The following is a 15,182-nucleotide window of genomic DNA, read 5'->3' on the forward strand; positions in this document are numbered from 1 at the left end:
CTGTTTTTCCAATAAAGAGCCCTCTCTCTCTCTCTCTCTCTCTCACTTAGTGGACTGTCCATTTCGGCCGCTGCTTATTAGGTGCAGCTATACGAGAGAGGAGGAGATGAGCGGCTCCAGCCAATCGTAATAATAATAATAATAATAATAATAATAATAATAATAATAATAATAATAATAATAATCATCATCAGCCTGGTTACGCCCACTGCAGGGCAAAGGCCCCTCCCATACTTCTCCAACTACCCCGGTCATGTACTAATTGTGGCCATGTCGTCCCTGCAAAATTCTTAATCTCATCCGCCCACCTAACTTTCTGCCGTCACCTGCTACGCTTCCCTCTCCTTGGAATCCCATCCGTAACCCTTAATGACCATCGGTTAACTTCCTTCCTCATTACATGTCCTACCCATGCCCATTTCTTTTTCTTGATTTCAACTAAGATGTCACTAACTCGCGTTTATTCCCTCACCCAATCTGCTCTCTTCTTATCCCTTAACCCTAGCCAATCAGCAGCGGCCCAAATGGACAGTCCACTAGGTTGAGTTTTACGGAATACCTCCCCCCCCCCCCCTCCCGCCTGGTGGAAGCGCTGGGGAAGATGTATGCGCACCGTGGCGGATACGACCGAACATTGACCTTGATCATCGGTGAAGTTTATTCAAGCGTACTCGCCAGTAAGCAACTGCTCTTTTTATTCCGCGTAGCCTTTTGTCTTTTTTGCAGCGAAACAGTCAGTAGATGAGATGGCAAATGTCGGTTAAATATGTGCGGGTTAATTATGCCTGTTTTGGGAACTTACGAAAATCCTTATAATGAAACTTTGTACCTAATAAGGTATCTAAAATTACGTCGTTTGAAAACTAGCTTTCTGGAAAGAAAGTGTTTTTTGGTGACATAAGGCGTGAAAATTTCATCCTTGTAGATGTTTTCTGCCCCTGTAAGAAATGATCAAATTTGTTGTACGTAATGTTCTCGAAGCTTACTGCGGAAATAAAAGATGTCCTGCTTGCAAATCGCTGAGCGTATCCCTTTGAATCTTCGCATGAATAAGGTGCATTCTCTGGGGAACACGTTCATACAATTGGCAACTGCGGCGTATTTTTAGTTGTAGGAGCACTCACCCCTGCCAAAAAATGGATTCCACAAAAGTGGTCCGCACATTTTGTTATGTACCGTAGTCGCCCACATATGCGGATATTGATTTAATAGGCGTAAGACAAACAACTTGATTTGGGTGGGTTGGTTCATCTTGAGTAAAACTTGAAGCAGCGCGAAAAAGACGAAGATAACAATCGAAACCACACACAACAAGAGGAACGCTCGTCCTGTTTTGTGTGTTTTCGATTGTGGTCTTTTTCTTCATGCCATGTTTTGGTTGTGTAGGAGAGAGCGGAGTTCGGGCTGCTTGGACACGGACAGACGGCGCGGCGTTTGAATAAAGCGTCTCTTTATCGGACAACGGCTTTTCCTTCGCACTGCCACCATGCACTCGAATCATCGAGGGGCGCCGACTTCGGACCGTAAACACCTTCCCTCTTTAGCTAGTGTTGAAGCTACCAGAGCATAAAGGGAAAGGAAATTAACTCACCTGTTGGTGTGTGTTTGATTGAGTGTCAGTGAGTCGACATATCAATGAGTTTGCGGACCGATGGCGGCCACTTTGGCCAATGCGAGCGTTGCCGAAAGACAGTAAAACCTTCAAAACAACCGCCCTAACAACAGCGTGTCACATTTCTACGTAAGTATGTTCAGCACACCTGACAGTGGTGTAAGGAGCATGGCTATCAAGCTTCATTTCAATGCTGGCTCGGCTCAATCTTCAACTGTAAAATATCATCTATGTTATGCTTTAAATCAGCCTTGTATAAATGATATTGATTTCCTGCAGGCTAGTTAAGGGCGCAAGCGAACGGTTCTCTGTCGGTTATGTATTCTGACAATTTATCATTATGATTAGTTAGTTTTAGCATGCACTCGCGGACTGGTTCTTTTGTAACATGAAAGCACTGGCAGAAGACAGAACCTCCATGTTTCTGCTGCTGCGTTGAAAAAGAAAATGAGTTATTCTGTGCCTGCACTCTCCATGTCACTCTATAGGCTGTCTCACGTGGCGCGATTTTCAATCAGCGACACAACGAATTCCGTCACTCAGCGACCGCCGCGACGTCGTGGGCTCTCCGCGAATGGATTCCAACAAGTTGGTCGCGCCGTCGTTGAGTCGCAGGGATAAGGCACGTACCCACTTGATCGCCACCGTCGTCAACCTCTTCATTGCTACAAACTGTGCCAACTGCTTTCACACTCACACTCAATAGGAGCTTGTTCTTCTGCAAAAGCAAATACTCATCCAGGAAAAAAGTTGGGGCTTTCATAGTAACAACTAAATTAGAGCGTACTAAACGGAACCACCCTACCGATGCCGCACAAGCCACAGGCTCGTACTTGCGGTGTTGTGCAGCGTCTCACTCACCGCATCTGCAAGCTGTCCTAAAGCCTGAATGCTTTTAAACGTTAAAAAACGGTGTACTTATTCTATTATCGTACAATAATAGGAAAATTGGAATATTTGACTAGTTTTCATATTGTTTTTCTTTATTGATGCAGGCATGGATACTTCGTGAGCAGGAGGCAACCTTGCGCATCTCTGCGACGGAAATCGTGCTGCCGCAAACGCATGTGAAACCTGCCAGCCAAAATAGTTCCGCGACGTGCGCGGAAAACGATGTTATTTTTCGCCCCAATCGCGCCATGTGAAACAGTCTTATGCGATTTGGACTGGTACTACGTACGGTGCCGGCATAGTGTTCTTTTTCAAGAAGTGAGCTCCAAAGTGCTTGTGCGTTCATTAGGAGAAATGCACAGAGTGGGACTGGTCGTCAGGGTACTGTGCGCACATTTAACCACGCCACGAACTTTACACGCTGTAGTAAGGCTTGTTCACAAGGCTCGTCTGTCTGCGGCAAGACACACATTGCGAGAATACAGTCGCGGGTCGTACCTAAGCATTTTGTTTCACTGTAGATCCCTATAAATATAAAAAAGTAATCCGTTGCATTCATTTGCCTCAACCAACGTTCCCTGTTCCGCATTTCTGCAGAGTAAAGAGAAACTGTACACGTTGGCTCTGTCACACCATTTGCCTCCACTGTAGCTTTCGTAATCCCACATATGATCATTGCTCGGCGGTTTAAACTAGACCATAGGTGAACATCAACTGCCGCAGAATTTGCTGCTGTCCGGGAGGTACTTACATTTCTCTCCGAGGAGCCTCCTCAGCATGGACAATATTCTGCGATTCCAAGTCAGCTCTTCAAACGATTGACTGCATATTATTCAAGGGCTACAGAAATTACAGAGCATCTCGACCATGCAAATAGAAATGGCCGCAACGTCACCTCTTGGTGTATACTTTCACACCGTTGCGTGATACGGCACGAATAGGCAGACGCTGAAGCGAAAGCTGCTTTAAGTAATGCTTCTGAAGTATGCGTACTGTTTTCACGAACAGACATACGCCCTACTTTGCTGCGTAAAACCCAACCGTGCTTTGGAACACTGGACCCATTGAGATTGACGACACAAACAAGTACATAAATGGGACCAAGAAATGCATTATCAAATACCTCACAAGCTCAAAAGAAGCAAACCATGCATGGTGCACCGGATTCGCCTTGGAATCGCATTCACCAACCGTTTTAAATCTCTGATAGCTTGCAGTGAGAGTAGCCCGAACTGTGAATATTGTCAGGAACCAGAAACACTTGATCATATATTTTGCGTTTGTCTCGCGTACGCGCAAGAACGACAGAAACTGGCCTCAGCCATTGCAAACGTCGATAAGAGGCCGCTATCAGACGAGTTTCCTTTAGGGTTCTTGGCCTAATGCAAACAGCGCAGCCCTCATAATAAGCGCCGCTACAGCCTTTCTCCAGCCAACGCACGGCTGGACGCACGGCTTTAGAGTTGCCACAACGCCGTGAACTTGTATGTACGCGCCTCTTATTCCTGCTCCACATCATCATCATCATCATCATCATCATCATCATCATCATCATAATTCATCAGCCCTTTTGCTCCCAGTCCCTTTTCCACAGTGTAGAGCAGCAGGCTGGAGCGAGTTATAGCTCAGGCCAACCTCTCTGTCTTTCTGTTCTCTCTCTCTTTCCACACACACACACACACACACACACACAGACACACACACACACACACACACACACACACACACACACACACACACACACACACACACATATATATATATATATATATAAGCATTGCCCGAACTCGTCGGTGTATCAATTTTCGCTTGAGGAACCATGTAACGATGCTAAATGTGCTCCAAGCTATAATTTATCAGGACCTCGTAAGTCACGAAGCTCCTCACCAACTTCAACTATAATATATGCAATCTTCAAATCGCCAAGCTTGCCGTATTTGAAAGCTTGCGCAGTCTTTTGTTAGCCAGAGATCTATCACTCTAAGCAGGATGTTTCTTTTCTAAATAATGCATAACTATATCTCGCGCCATGTGACCATTCATTTTGTCACGCCATTTCTTATAGCATTCTCCTTTATTATAATGTAATTAGGATCTTGTTTCCAGTTTGTTTTATAGCCCACTATGTTTATTCGGCGCATGCTTTCGATAAGCCTCCAGATAAAAACCGCTCGCGCATTGCTTACTTTTTTCTTGTCTCGCCCTTTTTTCGCTGTTGAATCACCAATGTTGTCCAACGTTCCAAATACTTCATTCGTACTCTATACATAGTTTCTTTAAAGAAAGGTCAACCATTGCACGTCGGAGTGCTCACAGTGATGTCCGATAAGGGACAAAGGCTGAAACGCAAGAGAAGATAGAACAGAAAGGGGGAACTGGAGAAAAGGTTCGTAAAAGCAAATAGAACGCTGATAAAAAGTCCGCGATAAAATGTGCAGTAAACGGCCCATACATTGACCCCGAGGCTAGAGCGCCGCTGGGCAAACATCCTACAGCGGAAAATAGTAGTTTGCCATGATCTGCCATCACCGCGTCTGGCCACCTAGGTTAATGTTTCCGGCACTACTTTGACCTACGCAGACGAGAACGAGTGTACAAGTGGAGTGAGCGGGTGTCCCAGATGCAGAGTGGTGGCAGATATTGTGGAAGATAGCGACTTTGCACGTGCATCTTTGGTCTGCTAGCTCACATGCAACGAAAGGTCGGAGACACCATCCCTGAACGCGGTTTCATTTTTGTCAGGTTAGAACATAATTCTTTTCCTAGCAACCTCGTTATCGATACCACTGTTGGTCACCTGAGTATTGCAGCATTCTAAAAGGCTGCTTTTGAAGCAACAAAAGAAAAGCAATCCAGCCCCTTTTTTGTAGCATGATGCTACAATTGCATGCATAATAGCCCTCCAGAAAATCAGTTATAGTTGAAGCGATCGCTATTTCTTTGTCAGAGAAGGAAAGGCTGCACTTCCACTCCACCGAACCATGAAGCTTTGCCAACGGAATATCAATTAGATGAGTGGGAACAAATATATCAGTTAAAGCTCAGTAAAGCACACCTGAGTTATCGATTGAATACGAAAAAAAAAAGTAGCTTAGCGAAATCCTTTTCGCACTGCGGCTGTCGATGGACAGACTCCTTTTTTGGGCTCGTCCCTTTCGTTAAACATGTGCCTAAAACGAATGCAGTCAAGTGGAGAGCGTATCACTTTCTCCACGTCCGGTGGCCCGCAGTATTGACACGTGTACTTGTCTTTATCGGGCCACAACCTAACAAATGTTATCGCACAGCGCAGGACGCGCCTGCACGTATCGGAAGTTTCTGGAAGGTTATCGATAGTTCCATCCGCTGTCTGTGACCGAACCTTGTGTAATTTTATAGCATGTGTTCGCAACGCGAATAATGTAGAACTGTGTGGAAGGCACGCGGGTCCCAGCGATTACTCTGGAACATTCGATGACTGATCCAGCGCCAGCTGAAGCCTTGAACTTCAGCTTGTGCGCACAACTTAACAAGCTGATGGTTTTCGCACACCCAGATTACTTATCACCTCACCCATCTTCGCCCATTTTGACCTATCCGCGGCCACTGGAGTTCGCACCCACTCCACCGGATACGGCATCGGCGCTGTCCTCGCCCAGAAGCAACAAGGACAACAGCGCATCGTCGCCTTCAGGGCGCAAGTTTTCGATTACTGTACGGGAATACCTCGCTCTAGTTTGGGCGCTCGCAAAATTGTGACGATACTCGTTTGGCAGCACGCTTTAAGTCATCACAGACCACGATGCACTAAGCAGGTTCATAAGAGACCAAAGCACGTCACAAGCACGTCACTACGATCCGCAAACAAATGGACTTACCGAGCGTCTTAAAAGCACGTTCACCAAGGTGCTCTTTATGTGCGTTTCCGCAGATAATCAGCATTGGGACAACTCTTTTCCTTATCTGACACTCGCATAGAATTCGTCCTGCAACCACGCCGCATGCTTTTCTCCCTTCTACCTGTTGTTTGGCCGCCACCCAACGCAGCCCTTTCAGGATCTCCTGTCATCACCTACGTGCACTCCAAGAACACAGAGTACGCCCGCGATGCTGCTTGCTCACAAACAGCTTGCCAGATTGGCCCCTACAAGGTTATCCGTGAGCTCAGTGAAGTCACATACGAGGTCGCCCCGGTGAACAGTAGCTCGTCATTGTCCCTACCACCTAGTGACATCGTTCACGTTGCACTGAAGCCCTACTTCCCTTACAACAACTCTTCTCTTCCATAAGCACCAAGACGGCGCTCGCACCGGCGGAGGCCATGTGTTAAAATCTATTCTGGTATATTTGAGAAGGCGCCAGCAAGGGCATGAAGACGGCGATGAAAGAAGCGCTCGTGTGGTGGTGTTTAACACAATTTCGGCTTCTCTCTGTTTAAATGTTCCGTAAACACATTTCCTCTTTTGTTTTGCCTGCTCTTATCTCCAGCAACGTATGGTCCAGTTATTCTGAAGCAAAATTTCCAGCAGGGGTCGCACAAATCGATGTGCTTTTCTTAAAGTCTGTGACATCTGGACCAGCCGCTCAAATCACCATCGGGGCTTTTTTGCAGTCATCCGAAGGCCCGGTAAGTGGTTTTAGGATTATTGAGTCACTGACCTTTCTTGAGTCATTTCAGGTAATAATGGGCTAGAGATGTCCATACCGACGTCAACCAGGTTGGCCTTGGGGCCACACTCGTGCAGCGAGACTAGAACGGAATGATACACATTGTCGCTTAAGCTTCCGGAAATCATCAGACACTAAGCGTCATTATCATACCAGCGAGTTTGAATGTCTAGCGGTACTCTAGAGAGTCGGCGACATGTTAATAAGATGTTATTTATACGGATGCACGTTTACAACTGTGACATCTTCAGCGATTGCCCGGATCTTTTCGAAACAGCGCCTAAAGCACAAATTCGGACGCTGAATCATTCGCATACAAGAGTACGTCTACGACGTGCAATACCGCGCCGGTGCTCGGAACCCGGTCGCCGAAGCTATTTACCGAAACCCAGGAGTCAATGTCTCCCACAGAAAGGAATATCGCTGGATATTATTTTCCCAGTAAGACATGTTCAAGGCTGAACGCGAAGACAGAGACCTGAATGAAATCATCATATCGCTGGCGGTTACACCCATCAGCCCCAAATTTGTGGTGCTTGAGGGCACTCTATACCATCAGTAGCGGCAAGAAAATTGGCCAGACGCACAGCACATCCTGATCCCTTCTGCATCTTTGCCCCGCACATATTACGCGCTATCCATGACACATCGGAAGCAGGATACGCCGGCCAAAGAGCCACGCTGAGGAAGGCTCAAGAGATCTTTTGGTGTACAAATGTAGAGAAGGATATTCGCTCATACGTGGCGTGGTGCGAGGTGTGCCAGCAGCGCAAATGATTTACAGGGTGCAAGCCTGATCTCCTCACGCCAATTAAAGTACTAGAGGACATTTTCGATAACATTTGTATCCACCACATTTGGCCACAGCAGTGGGCAACCGGTATATCCTGGTTGAATTAGGCTACTTGTCGAAATTTCTGGAAGTCGTCCTCGTGCCTTGTCTCACCGTCAGCTTCGCCATCAGTTTCTTGCTGCACGGATTCAAATGGAGGCGGGGTGCACAAGGGAAGCTGATTTCGGTCAAGGCTACCCGCTTTCCGAAGACGCGAGCTCCCGACCTATCTCTCTGCGGCAGGAGTAGAGCACAACTTTGCATCGGACTATCATCCGCAAGCCAACGATCGAACCGAAAGGTCAAGTCAGACCATCCAAGCTTGGTTGCCTCCGTAATGTAAAAACAGCAAACTTGGTGAATCTGAATGGGACCAGCACCTACAAGCAACCGTGTATGCCATCAGCACCCCATTTAAGACTTCTGCTGGGATGACGCCACACAGAATTGTGAACGCACAGCTGTCGAAACCGAAAAGATTACTCAACGTAGACACGCCCATAAATGCTGGTAACCTTGTGGCAAGACAGACGTTCTTGAGCAATACGCGAGTCGAGTCAGCAATAAATCTCTCCGCGCAAAACAGGTTATGAAGCTCTAATGCGACCGACGTAATGGTGCAGCAGCAGCGTGCGAAGTCAGAGACGAGGTGTCGGTAAAGCGGTCAACGCGGATGCGCAGTGGGAAAGTATGCGCGAATACGAGGGACCTTTCGTGATCGTCGAATGGCTGGGTCCAAATACTTGGCGTGCGAGTTGTACAACCTATGAAAATCGCTCAGACAGGCAAAAAAAGTTACATATCCGCCGTCCTTGTGTCCCGCCGGAAAATAAGGGTTTCTCGTGAGAATTGACATCGCTGTGCATGCTTCGCTTCATACGAGCCAGCGCAGTGTGGCCGAGTGTGGGGTAGGTGAAGGGAAGAACCCGAAGAGAAAGAAGTGAAACGTACACAGGTGCTCTGGCAGACGGCCAATTTTCTGTTTTCTTTCACGATTCTGAAGTTTCTAAACGGTTTTTTCAAACAATCGCGCCAAGAAATCTGCCATGCGTTCAAGGTGCTCTAATGGTGCAGCTAAACAGGATGATAGTTTGCTAGATACAGTAAACATATGAAATAATGACAATATTAAGGCGATTGTGGTGTTCGGACGTTAAAAGGTTGCGCCCAAACATGGCTGAAATCTGGTTGAAGCCCTCGATATGTGTTTCTTTTCTGTAATTCAACAAGTTCGAGAACGACTTAGCACATTGTAAAGGAACGCCAAAATATTTAAATAGCAGAACTGTAGAGAACGACCACCCTGCGGAAACGCAGGAATTCAGACATGACTGTAGCACAACCGGTCAGCAGCCAACAAACATTTAGATTATTCCTAAAAAAAGCAAGGAATAGAAGAAATCGGGACCTTCAGGCTTAAGTTGCTCTGAAATATCGAGATAGTGGCTTTATTGAGCAGAAAGAGTACAATGTAGAGATAGGCGATGTGCTAGATTGCAATAGATGCAGTAAGACTTAATTTACTCGTGTCGGCTACGTGCCTGTACTTTGCATCCTGACTCTACACGTGTCGCTGCCCAATTTCAAGAGAGATGCGGTTAGCACCATCCACCATCCTCATCTGTCCACTGATTTATTGATTAAGAACTTACTCAAACATCCGTGCACGTGAAGGAGAGAGAGTGAGAGAGAAAGGCATTTATCGTGATATAAAAGCTATCAGGTTGGTCTGACAGGTGACGTACATTGTACTACTTGCAAAGATGGCGCTACCTTCCTAGTGATCCAGGTCACTGGATCACAGCGACCGCAACGGATCAAGCTTTCAACAAATTCTGTCCGCCTTTTAGCATCCAAATCAATTGTATTACCAACCCTAGATTACGCCGCGATCATGTGGGACCCTTTTACTGAATCTAATATAAACAAAGTAGAAAAAGTGCAAACACGAGCGGTGCGTTTTATATGCAACACTTTTTCGATTACTTCAGCTACAGACCTTTCAAACAGAGGTCAAGTGGCGCCCTTATATTTAAGATACCGTTGTTCAAGACATTAGTTCTAATATGAATTGAGTAATCGCTATTATAAAATTAACATAACTGATATTTCTTCTTTTTCTTCTAGCTACAATACTAGGCAGAAACCCGACCTTACTATAACCCCTTTTTGCACGAGCAATTCTTGCTTTGATTATTCATTCTTTCGTCGAACCACAGTCGACTACAATGAGCTAACTAATGCAATTGTTTCAGCACCCACCTTGTCGTTGTTTTCCTCACAGTTAGAATATGAACTGACTAATGGAACAGTGTTGAAGTAAAGTGTAGCCACGTGTATTATATCGCCATTACTTCCTCCGAACAAAGCTGCTAAGTACTTCCAAACGGAGCGCCCCCCCCCCCCCCCCTAACGTAAACATTGATGCTTTTACTGTATCGACATTTCTTGTGCCCTTGGTAGCTTGTATCTATGGCATCTATTGTATAACCTGTATCTGCTATATCTTCGTGTATGCGCCATTTTTTCATTTTAATCATTTAATTTTTTATGTATCACCCTAATAAAGTCACTGAAAGGTGACTGCAATATGTCTAATAAATAAATAAATACATAAGACAGAGTATTTAGCAAACCTTCCATGTATTGAATTTATACAACAATTAAGGGATGAATGATTTCTTTAAATGTAGTCGGAAATATTCCTTCCCCTCTCCGCTTTTTAGAGGTTGTTGGTAATAGAGACCACGCTCCAAAAAGCCCTGCCTCAATTCCCTTCCAAAGCGAAGCCTTCTATGTCTACATTTTCATGGTTTCGCCTGGATCGGTCAGTCGGTTAAGCTCTCGCGGAGTAGATTCGTACTCACTTACAAAAAACAAAGCAGCAGGTCCAACGAGTTGAAATCTATACACAGCGAAAAGCTTCCTGTGACTGCAAAAAGAGTCCAAACAGCAGTTTGTGTGCTACCGTTGTTAGGAGCGGGAATCAGCGGGCCCACCGACAAAGCAGATGGCGCGGGCAAACAGCCCACTGAGCAAGCCGTGAAACGCGAGGCGCGCGCTTCATAGCGATCGCGGCGCGTCATGGCCTCTTTCTGGTTCCTTTTTTTTTAATTTCTCCAGCACGGCTGCCGCCGCCACCGGTGCCAAAAATGTGTGGAGGCGGTGTAAGGAATCGAGCGGCGGTGACGTTGGACGCGCACGTCCTATGCATATCGTGCATATCGAAACTAGTGTCGAAGTTCCCGCGCACGGTGGAAATTACCTACGCAGCACGATTTTGCTCATCAGTACATAATAAGGCAGAAGCGCCTCCCCCCTCCCCCAGTCACTAAATTTCAGTAATGTATACGCCGCCACTCTTTCTTCAACAGCCAGCGGTCACGTGGTCATCAAAAAAGGGAAGTTATTCGCCGGTAATGGTGACTCCATGTGAATCAGAACTTCCACCTGGTTGCCGGCCGGCGCCTCGAGTGGATTGCGTTACGATGAATCCGCATTCACGCCACCTGTCCGTGCCAACTGTGCACGGGTTCTGCGCTGTCGACCAGCGTTCGGGCCAAGCTGTCCTCTTACTCCGTAAGTTGTTAGGGGCTCATTCCAATAGCGGTTTCGAGTGGCGATGGAGTCCGTCGCAGCCACCGCCGCCGGTGTCCGGCGCCCGTTGTAGCTATCGCCGGAAATCAGGAAAAAAATGACCTAGTTCCCGCCGGGACCGAACCCGGGCATGCCGCGTGGGAGTCAGCTACTCTACTGCCGAGCCAGGTCAGCGCTTGCTAGGATGCAGCGCAAAAAATGCCCTGTAAACGCGTCCTAGCGCGCGAGCAGACACGCCATGTCACATGCGCCCCCGTTGCGTCAATGTGTTCACGTTTTGTGTTGCGCGTGCATGTAATTAGACAAGGTAGAACGCCGTGTAGCAGATGCCCAGGTAGCGGTATAAGACATTTAAAGAAGATTTGAGGAAGAAAAAGAAGTTTAAGCAGATGTATAGAAAAATGATAGCAAAAATATATTGTGTATCTGGTTAAATAAAGCTGGCTAGGTGTCTATATCACAGCCGCATTTCAAAGGGACGCCAATAAATCATCGTAATCATCATTAGCATCATATCGCAGCCCTTGCCTTGTAATGTGAGATTAGAAGACTTGAGGAACAAAAAGAAAGTTATGAAGATGTATAAACGATTAATGTAATGAAAAACATGTATGACATAGCTGATTAATTCAAGCAGGTTAGGTTACTGTTTGTCACCGTCTCGTTTCAAAGGGAATGCCAGTAAAACATCATCATCATTACCATTATGATCGTACCAGGCCATTTGGCACGCGATGTGACATGTGCCCCGCGTAGTGTCAATTCGTACAAGTTTTGGATTGCAGTTCGATTATATTCCGCCAGCTGTCCCGACATGTAGCAGTTGTATAAATCATTTACATGCAGCATGCATGTAACTGGACCTCAATAACTCAAGCAGGTTAACTGAATACTTGTAACTACCGCGTTTCGAAGGGGATGCCAAAGAAAAAGCACTAGGATCATCATCAACAGCGGCAACGTAGCATGTGCATGACGTAGTCTGGATACCTATGTTTTCTCATCGGTACACGTAATGGAGCCTCCTCGCAAGATACGAACCACTGCTGAAGAAGCGAATCAGAAGGCCACACGCGCGGCTACAACCACCAGGCAATATCGGGCTCAGCAGACAGTTGTACAGAGAGCAGGACAAGCCGCAGCTCTCCGTCGACGCCTCGAGGACAGTTCAGATCGCTCTCGTGAAAACGACCCGAAGAGACTTCGCCGCGAAGACTCCACAGTGCGTGGTTCCAAAAATGGAGCTCCTAAGGAGCCGCTCCTCCAGCTTACGGTATGACTTTGTTGCGTGTGCCGTGCAGGCTTGTGACTTTTCTAACTTCGGGCAGCTGCTCTCACACACTAGTTAAAATGAAATTATGCGGTTTTACATGCCAAAAACACGATCTGATTATGAGGCACGCCGTAATGTGGGACTACAGAAATTTGGACCACCTGGGGTATTTTAACGTGCTCCTAAATCTAAGTACGCGGGTGTTTTCGCACTTCGCTGCCATCGAAATGCGGCCGCCGTGGGCGGGATTCAGTCCCGCGACCTCGTGCTTGGCAGCCCAACGCCATCGCTACTAAGTAACAACGGCGGGCCACAGAATAGTGCTGGACTTCTTCGAACACAACAGATTACAGCTGCACATAGTATAACATACATGAGTGACATGTGTTATGCAACAGTACAAACTTTCGAATTACAGTAAGAGATCAACTCAATTTGCTTTGAGTCTAAGTCTATAATGTTGTTGTGACCGTCCGTCACTTCGTTGTCCCTCGTCGCCATCTGCCCGAACTGAAGGGGCTGTCCGACAGGGACGCCAGCACTGGCACTGTGCAAACCTGCTTTTAAGTTTGAATAAAGCCAGTCGACTCTCCGTCCTCAAAATGTCAAAAAGTGTAATAGTTGCCTCCGCTAAACCGAGCTCCCAACAATGTCCGAAAACTGTTTTGCATATGTTACTACAGCACATGGTGGCTGTGGCTATTCTTCTCTTTTCGGAGGTTGCAGAGACTGATCTCGCGTGTTACGGATCACTGGGTATGTGTGAATGCCTCGGTAGGCGGGACAGACTGTTCCATCAGACATGTGAGAAACAGTCATGACATGACGCGAAGGGCCTTTTCATCCTCCTTTAGTTTTTTCTTTCGCAATTTCAATAATTCGGTTTTTTTTGGAACTCTTGGAACCTCCTAGATAACAAGTACTTTGCACTCTAAGCAAACTATTCGTATTTCAATATACTTCATATATGCTTTTGAATGCCAGCATGTGTTCGTACTCTCGCCATCAAGCCGTCTTTTAGAGCCCGCGTCGGAGCATCAGGCTTAGAAGGGCGCGTTACAGCTGGCTACAGCAAAAAAAAGAAAAGAAAAGAGAGAGAATAGCTTTCATATCGAGGCGCAGAATGTGGCGGAATGCCTTGCCCGCCGCTATAGCCAGCTTCAAGTTTTCACCCGTCATCGTACGATTGTTTACATGGTGACGCAAATGGACGACAGTGATAATGATGATGGTTTATTAGGTTTATTAGCTGCCCCTTTGAGACGGGGCGTTGACAAATATTCACCCAGTCTGCTAGAGCGAAAGATGCATGCTGTCAGGATTATCAGGATTCAGTGAAAAATAATAGGCGCCCTCTTCCGTACAGCAGCAGAAAATCTGGTGTGAAGACAAGGCATATCTCCGCTATCGCTATAGGTCATATTTATCGCTCCTCGGCCAGCTCAGCTGGGCTGAGTTACTTGCGTTTCGCGAGATTACAATAAAACGGCCTAGAATGCGCGTTTCACCGCTGGTCAGTTACTTATACTGTCTCAATGTAAAAAAGAATCACGTTGGCGTCAATCTAAAAAAATTAAATTATGGGGTTTTACGTGCCAAAACCACTTTCTGATTATGAGGCACGCCGTAGTGTGGGACTCCGGAAATTTCGACCACCTGGGGTTCTTTAACGTGCACCTAAATCTAAGTACACGGGTGTTTTCGCATTTCGCCCCCATCGAAATGCGGCCGCCGTGGCCAGGATTCCATCCCGCGACCTCGTGCTCAGCAGCCCAACACCATAGCCACTGAGCAACCACGGCGGGTTGGCGTCAATCTACGGTGACTGATTCTATTTCTTAGAAATTTGTGGAACCCCTATATAAACAGCTTTTGTTTAAAGATAGCTCTCTCACATGTACGAATAGGGGCCGTATTCTCAAACGTTCGCCTTCCGCGAAAGTTTCACCGCCGTGAAAGTCACATTCAATAAGCCAAGCGACTGCTTACCCGTGACGTCAGCGTGCACTACCAACGCGCGCGCTCGAACGCTTCACATTGCATGAAAGATCGCGCCCGGCGAATGCACAGCGGCTCGGGTGTGTTGTTTTCGAGTGTAGTGGCCGCAGTACGGGTTCTGCGCACTGACTACGTTTGCTTACGGGCTCTTTAGGTAAAATAAATTGAATAAGGAAGTGTGAAATGTTTTATTTCATATGAATCAACAAACATCGCCGCGAAACAACGCGTGTAAAACGCCACCAGGAAGGCCACTATAAACTACCATCTATCTTATCTCTACTACACTCCACCACCAACCGAACGCCAAGAGACGCAAAAGACATGTTCAT

This window comes from Dermacentor andersoni, chromosome 3 (assembly GCF_023375885.2).
Source record: "Dermacentor andersoni chromosome 3, qqDerAnde1_hic_scaffold, whole genome shotgun sequence".
In the NCBI taxonomy this organism is placed as follows: domain Eukaryota; kingdom Metazoa; phylum Arthropoda; class Arachnida; order Ixodida; family Ixodidae; genus Dermacentor; species Dermacentor andersoni.